Genomic DNA, 10,454 nt, shown 5'->3' on the forward strand with positions numbered 1-10,454 from the left:
TTTTCTCACTTGCTGGTAGCTACCCAAGGGGAAAAGGTACTGCCTATGAGACTTAACCTCTGCACAGACTGTCTAATGGAACAAGAAGTATTTTTGGTATAGACTCTAACCTTCAAACTTCAGTACTCAGTAGCAAACTCTTCTAAAAATACTTTAATAAAATTGATTGAAAAATTAGTATCTTCATTAAGAGTTCATGGAAAGGAGAAAGATGATTTTTTAGCTTGCTTTATTAAAATGGATCTAAGATACCAAGTAGTCATTGATTTACTAGATTAAGAAAATAAGACCATTTTTCTCATTAATTTATTCATTTGTTTACTCATTCAAGTATTTTTGTAAAGTTATATTTATTGAGATAATACTGATTTACATCACAATATGTCTCACCAGTATAGGTTTTCACTCTACAAATGCATGTTATTTCATCACATCCATCACTAAAGCCCCAGTAATCCTCTATTGTAACCCCCTCTCCATTTTGCTCCCATCTCACCACATCCCCATTCTGGTAGCCTTAGTTCATAGTTTTTTCCCTCCTGTTTTCACTGCTCTCCCTTCCCTACTCCAAGATGCCTCAGATCTATGGTCACCTTTCAAGGTTTACTTTTGTCTGACCTTTGGTTTGGTTTCTCTGTATTGCAAATACAAGTGAAACCGTCCATTATTTATCTTTTTCCTTCTGACTTATTTCTCTAGGCATAATCCCTTCCAGCTCCATTCATATTGCTGCAAATGGCATGAGTTTATCTTTCGTCATCACTGTGTTTACTCACTCAATTATCAGTGAGTACCCAAGATGCACAAAACATTATGCTGGGATGGAGGGCATTATAACTGTAGCATGATAAAAATTTTGCTCTACTAAATAACATTTAATAACTAGGATCAGATATGAAGAGCTCCTGAATCTATCATCCAGCTAGTAAAGAATCAGAAAGCTCAGACACTATAGGAAGTGGCCCAACTCAAAGATGTTTTTCAAAAATGGGATTGGTCAAAAGGAGGAATAAACCCCAGTAGTCTCCTATTCTTATATGAATATAGTCTTTCCAAATCAGGAATCCCCCTAAATTGCTGGTATATTCTTCAAAAATTCAATACTTTTAATCTCAGCATATAAGAAAAAAAATCAGATGGGGATTACTGAAATGGCAATATACAAATAAAAAGATACTCAGCTTCATTAATCACTAGAGAAGTACAATAAAAGCCACAGACACCACTTTACAACCTGTAGGATTGCTATCATAAAGTAAAAAGAGAGAGAAAATAAATGTTAACAGGGATGTGGAGAAATTGCTGGTAGAAACAGAAAATAGCTCAGCCACCATGGAAAAATGATATGGCAGTTCCTCAGAAAATTAAGTATAGAATTATTATGATCCAGCAATTCCACTTGATAGCAAAAGAATTAAAAGCAGGAACTCAATCAGATATTTATACACTAATGTTCATAACAGCATCATCCATAAAAACCAAAAGGCTGAAACAAACCAAATGTCCATAGATAGATGAATGGATATATAAGTTGCATAAACGTTCAACTGAATATTACACAGTCTTAAAAAGGAATGAAATTCTGCTCTAAGCTGTAACATCAAATGAAGCTTTAAAATGTTTTGCTAAGTGAAATAAGCCCAAACAAAAGATGAATATGACTCCATTTATATGCTGTAACTACAATAATGAAATTCATAAATAAAATAGAATGGTGGATATCAGGATTAGGGGAAACTGAGGTAATAAGGGGTTAATGTTTAAGGGGTACAAAGTTTCCATGCTGAATGGTGAAAAATATCTGGAGATAGGTGGTGGTTATAGTTCCACACCAATGAAAATGCACTTTATGATCCTGAATTGTACATTCACTGCTTAATATGGTAAATTTTGTTATACAAATTTTATCTTGATAATTATTTAAATTTTTTAAATTAATTGATATTTTACATCTTTTTTTCATTTTTTTTACAATGTTTGCTTTCTTTTCTCAGGTGTAGTCCCCATAGAATTTCTACCACCAATTCACCTGTGCACATCACCATAGTCCCTTGTGCTCTTCCCTCCCTTTGTTTTGATCCCTCTCCCTCCACCTCCCTGCAGAATGTCTCTGATTTACAGTTATTTTTGTTTAGTTTTGTTATGTTTATTGTTATTATTTTTTTATCTAATGTCTTATTTGGTTTCCCTGTATTCCTCTTATAAGTGAAACCATCCAATATTTTTCTTTTTCCTTCTGACTTATTTCACTGAGCATAATCCCTTCTAGCTCCATCCATGTTGTGAATGGCATGAGTTTTATCTTTTTTGATTGCTGAATAGTATTCCATCGTGTATATATACAACATCTTCCTGATCCAGTCATCTATTTTTGGGCATTTGGGTTGTTTCCAACTCTTACCTAGTATAAATAGTGTTACCATAAGCATAGGGGTACAGGTATTCTTTTGGATTAATGTTTTTGTGTTATCTGGGCATATCCCTAGTAGTGGAATTGCTGGGTCATGTGGTAGCTCCAGTTTTAGTTGTTTGAGGAAACTCCATATAGTTTCCACAGTATCTCAATAAAATTTTAATTCACAAGAATTTCTTGAAAACTGTTAATGAATAGTCAGTAGGATACCAATGGCATATCAGTTAGCAGTAGATCAGCCTTGATAGGATTCAGGTGGCTTGTTTCTCTGTTATCTATTTTACTGAGCAATATTCATTTATATTTCTACAGCACCACTATTTCATGAGGAATAACTGTGCAAGAGCTATAAAAATTAATCAAAATATAAAAAAATTACTGTATCTCATTGTTTTGGTTTTCAGAATTTAAGTGTTTAAAGATATTCTCAATTGTAACCTATATCATATCAGCCTTTTTCCCAAGAATCCAATCCATTGCAGATGGGAAAAGAACATTTACACATAAATCACCAGAAAAGACAAAAAGTTTAATTTTGTATGGAAATTAGGGTTTTCCCAAACATTACATTTACTCTCACTGTGTGGTACTGTGTCCAGAACAGGATCCAGTAAAAAAAGGCTTTTCTGACCATCCTAATTAAATAATGCCTCCTTCCCTCAACTCTCTCTGTCTGCTATATGCTTCTTTAAAACATACATTATAATAAAAAACAGTAATTTACTCATCGGTCTTAAAAAAATCATGAAACCTCTGTGGGTTGTTCACTGTTGTATTTACACTGTTGTTCACTACTACAACAGTGCCTGAGTAGCTGCTCAATAAATACGTGCTGAAGGAAGAGAGTGAATAAAGATAGAGGGAAGGAAAGAAGGAATTATTGTTAAATTTCTTTTTTTTTTTAAGATTTATTTATTCATACCTACAAGAACTGGGGTATAGGACAGAGTTGTGGGGGTTGAGAGGATTCATCAGAGACAGAGTGGGGAACAGAACTGGCAGATCAACTGAAGTACACTGCTGAGGGGAGCAGTGGACAAGACAGGAGAGGTCTGCTGAGACATGTGTGTAGCTGGAGATCAAACTCATACTGCAGTGGCTGTGGACAGCTTCATAGGTTGCAATTAACCCTTTGAGCCACCGGGGCTCAGGAAACACCAATGTTGAGAGTTCCAGGAGCTGCTCTGGAGCAACTCAGGATCCCTTTAGCGCTGCCCTTGGGATCTCTGCCAGGTCCTTCCTCTCCACAAACCTCAATGACACCGATACCAACCTGGATGCCAACTCTTGACCTACATATTTTGGAGAGCTACCAGATAGGGCTTAATGATTGATCACCAGCTCAAAAAAAAAAATTAGCTATTTTTATTTTTTTACTATCTGACTGCCATTCTATCTCTTAAGCAAATCCTTCAACAGAAAATGCTTGCTTTTAGAAAGAATTCAGATTTGTCTTTTTAATGGATCAACTTGAGTACTTTTAAAAAATTTGGCTCTTCATGCAAACAAAGCAGAATAGTGTCATCTAGAACTGGAAAACCCAAGCTGTGACAGAAAACAAGCAAAAATCTTGTTGCTTTCTTAAGAAATAAGAAGTGACTTTAATGGTGATAAATAGCAGACTTGAAAAGCAAAAGTTACTAAATTATTGTTAACTTATTCCCACCATATCTGTAGCAAATTAAGTTTCAGTGGATTCAGAAGTTGAGCACAAAGGTGTATATAAATATGTATCATTTACAGCAAATAAGTAATAAGAATGACCATGTATAAGGCACCATGCAAGAATTTCAATATGAACACATATGGTCCCTACCCTTAAAACCTTAGTGGTTCAGAGGGCAAACTGTCAATCATAGTCACTAGAACTCAGGGGTCTGATTTCCAATGGTTTTTATATCTCAAAGTACAGTATATAGGTAAGATAATATGTTAAAAAGTAATTTGCATTAGAAATTATAAATATAATGTAAAATAATTTTCTAAGCATTTAAAACCCTTAGAATAAATACCTTAAATCATTGATATAAAGAACGCTTTACCTGACATAAATCATTGACTGTGACAATAAGTACTGTGATTTAAGTTACACTTGGGTATATCAATTTGTAGTACTATAAATTAAAAGTGCCTAAATTCTTAATTCCTAGGATATGAATACTTTTAGATAAGCCCTGCCTTCTCTCTTTACCCCCCGCAAATCACTTTGCTTTTTCTACTTCATTATCCCAATACCCACCATCTCCTCCATGACTTCATTTACCGTGCTTGATTTCAACACATATTCCTTTAAACATAGTACCCTGCTTCTTTAAACTCCTGTCCACCTTAGGAAAGTCCCCTTTCCATTTTTAATTTCCTCATAACAAACAAATAACATTTGTCTAATCATGGCCAAGTAAAGTCAGAGCAGTACAATGACACCACTAAACCAGGAAAGCAAAAACATTTGACCTCTTTAACAATGTCAAAATCACTTTAAATATATAGATACTTTTCAAATATCAATGGTTTCACTTATAACAGGAATATAGGGGAACCAATTAAGACATCAGTATAAAAAATAATAATAATAACAGTATAAAACACAACAAAGCAAAAACAGACAATTATAAACCAGAGACATCCTGCAGGAGAGGAGGAGGGAGAGGGTTGAGAGGGATGGAGAAAGGAGCACAGGGGACTGTGGTGATGGTGCATGGGTGCCTTGGGGAAGGAGATTCTATGGGGACTCAATCTGAGGGGGTGGGGGGGAAGCAAATACTGTCTAAAAAGGTAAAAAATGATAAATGTTAAAGTAAAGAAAAGGAAAAAAAATAGTTTTTTTTCAAAATGTCATAGTGTCTACAGACTTTCACCTAAATCTCAATCTGTTTCTCACAAGAATCAGTATTCCAGATGAACATTTAAACAACCGTCATTCTTTTTTGGTATTGTAATTAGTTTATTATGTTCAATGGGAAATGTAGATAATTTCTGCTTCATTAGGTGTTAAAAGGTTTTTGTGGAATACTTTGTAACATAACCAATAGACATATGTGTGTGTGGACTACATGCGAGTGTATTTGTATTCTCGGTATAAATAATATTTTCTTTCCTTTAAAAGGAATGTGTATGTCAGTCAAGGGAAGTAATCAACATGAGGTTTTGGGACGATTAGGCAACTTCTGAACATTTCTGTTCTCACTCAAAAGTTGGTTGTGGGAATTTAAAGAGAATTTGCAGAGTCCTTAATGTACTACTCAGCAAAAATGAGACCTTCTACATGAGGTTGTTAAATAAATGTCATTATCAGAAATATTAACAAATGTACGTTGTCCTGTCTACATTTTCCCTGGTGTCAATGTACCTATTTATACTCACTGTCTATTTCCATGACATTGTCCTGACCAACTTCTTGCAAGAGATAATCCATTATGCTTACCAACTGAACAAGAATTGTGGATTGCCAAATCATAAATAAAAATGATTCTATTATTACCCTTAATTTGATGTTCTGCATTACAAGACTAATTTTTGTTAATGAATCAACAGTGAAATAAAGTGAATGTTCATATTGGCCAATATATCTCTCAGGTTCAAACATTTTATTTGCATATTTAAAAGTGTTGAGTTTTATTTCTGATGACAGAATTGATGGAGTAAGTTAAAGGTTGATTTTAAATATATGAGTAATTTCATGATATGTTCTTCTTAAAAATTTCCTTTACAATTAGATGTTGGGGTCTCCATGGTGGTGCAAGGGGTTGGGACACAACCTATGAGGCTGTCCGCAGCCTCTGCAGCATGATTTCAATCCCTAGCTGGCCAGGGAGCTACCCACATGGTGCAGCAGACCTCTCCTGTCTTGCTCACTACTCCCTTCCGCAGTGTATTTCAGTCAATCTGCCTGTTCAGTTCCCCACTCTGTCTGGTGAATCCTCTGACCCCCGCATCTCTGGCCTGTACCCCAGCTCTTGTATGCATAAATAAATAAATCTTTTTTAAAAATAAATAAAATTAGATGTTATTTGTTATGAGTGTACTAACAGACCTTTAGTAGGTCACCTCCTCCACTGAACTTTGCTCCTTGAATGCACAATTCTGATAGATGAGGTTCAAAAATAAATTGAATAATTAACAAATTCCTGAATTTTAACTCCTCTACCATGTTTTCCTACTTATGAATATTTAAATACTTCATATAAACAAATGTAATAGTTTATAACTGAATACTTTACCAACAGAATGCTAATAAAGACTGCATGATGGAAAGGTCCTTAGAGATATACAATTACATAACTACCATTAAAAACAAGAGAAAATGCATTACTAGCATCCACTGAAATAGGATTAGAAGTGAAATTAACAAAGATGAACTTTAGATTTACACTGTATTCAAAATATAGAGTACATTTTGATTGTAATATACTATTACCAAATATCTAGCCAACATTACTGAACACCTCCTGATCTCATACTAGACACTAATGTGATCATTTTGAATATGCTTTTTAAAGTTAATTTGTACAGCAACCAATTTTACAATGGATTGCACTTGAGAAGTGAAAGCATTTGACTAAGACTACAGGTTGAGCAAGAGAAATATCTAAAAAAATACTTTTTCATGACAATAATATGAACAGAATTCTATTTTTGTTGCGCTTCTAGTACTTTTCAAAAGTATTTTACAAAGATTCTGAAATATAGTAAGATGTGATAAGAATTTTCAAAAGTGTTTCTCTGTAGGGCCTCCCCTGGTGGCGCAGCGGTCGAGCACGGGGCTGTGAAGCTGCCCACAGCCTCTGCAGTGCTGGTTTGATTCCTGGCCGCAGGCAAGGGTCCCACATGGTGCACATACCTTTCCTGCCACACCTGCTGCTCCCCTCAGCAGTGTATTTCATCAGTTTGCCAGTTTCTGTTCCCTGCTCTGGCTCTGGTGAATTCTCTCACCCTCCCGCACTTCTGACTGTACCCAGTGCTTGTATAAATAAATAAATCTTTTTTAAAAAAAGTGTTTCTCTGTATAGCCATTCCACAAACACTCATTCCTGAAAGTGTGTCAGATGATCTCATGGGATTGTAAGAACCCTGCTCCCAGCTGACCCTGAAAATGCCACTGCAAGTCTTCCCATCTGAATTATGATGCATCAAGTTTGTCCCAGGTAACAAGACTACATATTATATTAACGAGAAAGAAAAAAGTCTTCACTTCAGGTTTGTAATATTTTGTTCCACAAAAGGATCATCTATAAAATTTAGTCCCATAGTATTTACCTAAAGGAATGTTAACTTTAAATTATTATCCAGAGAAAGTAAAGGCTTAATTTACAAGTGAAATATTCTATGCATTCTTTACAAAATAGGCATAATTAATAAATTATCCTTGATTTAAAGTATTTTTTATTGTAGTTGACAAAAATCAGTGGCATTTACATCAGTATATAAGGTATATTTCATCAACAATATTTTTCTCATTTCCCATGTTCCACTTTTCTGCATGGACTTGAATATCTACATTTACTTCCCTTTTGAATTTTTAAATAAGTCCTCAAGAAGATGATAAAGAGTTACATGACTCCAACATCTAAAGCTTATAAGCAACATAAAAGATGACAGACACCATACCAGAGAAATCATCTCTATTTTTAAAATAACCCAAAGACTAGGGTTCTAGTTGAGCATACAACACAAAGCAAACTTCACTTGTCTTTGTATATATATATATTAATGCATTTGTCTACTCTTCCAAATTTTTCTTTAGTGGTTCACTAAATAAACTATTTGTAGTAATAGTTTATTTGATGTTATAGCAAAATTTGCAACACTGGCAAATATCTCAAATGTTTAGGTATAAAATGTAGAAGAATGAAAGGACAGGAAAAAAGCATTCAGTACAAGGCAGGCGTGGTAGGTTATTCTTGGAGCCTGCTGACCTAAAGGGAGCTGGAGTTTTTGGTATATACCTGTTTACTCTACATACAGAGTTCCAGGACATTACAAGTTCTGCAAACAGAACTTCTTCCCAGAATTGACTCCTGTTTTCTGAGGATGTACTGGCTTGTGTGCATGTTCCCTACTAACCAAGAAAATTTGTTTGCAGCAGTAACTTATTAATCTGTATAAGCGAAAACACAATTGTGTGCTATTTTCTTGTTGCTTTGTTCATATCTGTAATAAAAGCTTGAGCTGGGAGAGTGAAAGGCAGAGCTGCTCTTGATGGCACTCTCCCCAGCCTCCCCCACTCCCTGCAAATTCATTTAGACTCTGAGTCTTCGTTAATGGCAGAGAACTTCATCGGCTGTCCTGTCTGCAGCAGATTATGACCTTGTAAATGTACACATTCCCTCTAAATTTCTAAGGAAATGATCACGGGTGCAATTGGAATTTTATTGTATTCTGATAAATGCTTTAGAAAGCTTTGTAAAAATTCCAAGGATACACTTTAAAGAAAGTTATGATCAATAATGGCAGCCTCTCAAACACTTGACACAACAAAAGGAAATCATAAAATGAATAGCAATACAATGACAATTAAAATCATGTTTAACAAAAATATATGGCATTTTGACTCCCTAACATATCACTTTAAAAATCCACAAGCATTCCATTTCCTGTTTTAAAAAAGTAACAGTAGAGTGTTTTCACTTAAAATACAAACAAGAGTTGTTAATAGTGCTGGGAAAACTGGACAGTCACATGCAAAAAAAATAAATAAAATGAGACCACTCTCTCATACCTTACACAAAAATTAACTCAAAATGGTTAAAGACCTGATACTATAAAATACATTTTAGGCAAAATTCCGCCACACTGACTTTAGTAATGTCTTTGGAGACTCAACTACAATGGCAAGGGAAACAAAAGCAAAAACAAATGAGACTACATCAAATCAAAAAGCTTATTTACAGCAAAAGAAACTATCATTAAAATAAAAACACATCCTACTGAATGTGAGAAAATATTGACACATCATACATCCAATAAGGGACAAATATCCAAGCTCTACGAAGCACTCAAATAACTCAACAAAAAAGAAATAACTCAATCATAAAATGAGCAGAGGTGCTAAATAGACATTTTTTCCAAAGACACACATATAGTGATTAGGCACATGAAAAAATGGTCATCCTCACTTAACATGAGGGGAACACAAATCAAAACCTCAACGAGATACCATCTCACATCTGTAGGAATGGTCCAGATCAACAAGACAATGATACAGAGAAAAAGGAATACTCATGTACTCTTAGTGGTAATGTAGACCGGTATAGACTCCATGGAAAACAGTAGGGAGGTGCCTCAAAACATTAAAAGTAGATCTACCAAATGATCCAAATGACCCACCAGTTCCACTTCTAGGTATCTACTTGAAGGCAAAATCACTAATTTTAAGGAATATATGCACCCCTGTGTTCACTACACTATTCACAACAGTCAAGTTAAGAGGACAACCTAAGTGTGCAAGGACAGATGAGTGAATAAAGAATATTACTCAGCTATAAAAAGAAATGAAATATTGCCATTTGCCATAACATGGATGAAATTGAAGGGGATTATGCTTCGTGAAATATATCAGAGGGAGAAAGACCAATACAGTATGATTATACTCATAGGTGAAATATAGAAAACAAAACAGGAACAGAAAAAACTAAAACAAAACAAACCTTAGAAATATGACTGTAGAATTGAGTCTACAAGAGGGAAAAGGTGGGAATAAGGAGTAAAAGGAGAAGGGAACCCATTGCTTTATGATTAAGGTTTATGAGCGCTTTGGTGATGGGTATGTTGTTACATACCTGAAGAAGCATGAACCTAGTCCCCTAAATCATACAATGTAAAGCAATGTTACCATAAAAAAAGGATACAGAAAAAAATATATATAGTTGCTATTTTAAAGAGAAAGACTGAAGAACTATTTTCTCAGTGGTTCTAAAATGATACACAGTGATTTTATTTATTATATCAACTAAAATTTGTTTTTTGGCACAGCTCATGGCATTCCCTCCTTGTTTGCCTCTTTATCATGGTCTGGCATTTGTCCTTACCACCTTCCAAACTT

Source organism: Talpa europaea (assembly GCF_964194135.1).
Source record: "Talpa europaea genome assembly, chromosome: 1".
NCBI lineage: Eukaryota > Metazoa > Chordata > Mammalia > Eulipotyphla > Talpidae > Talpa > Talpa europaea.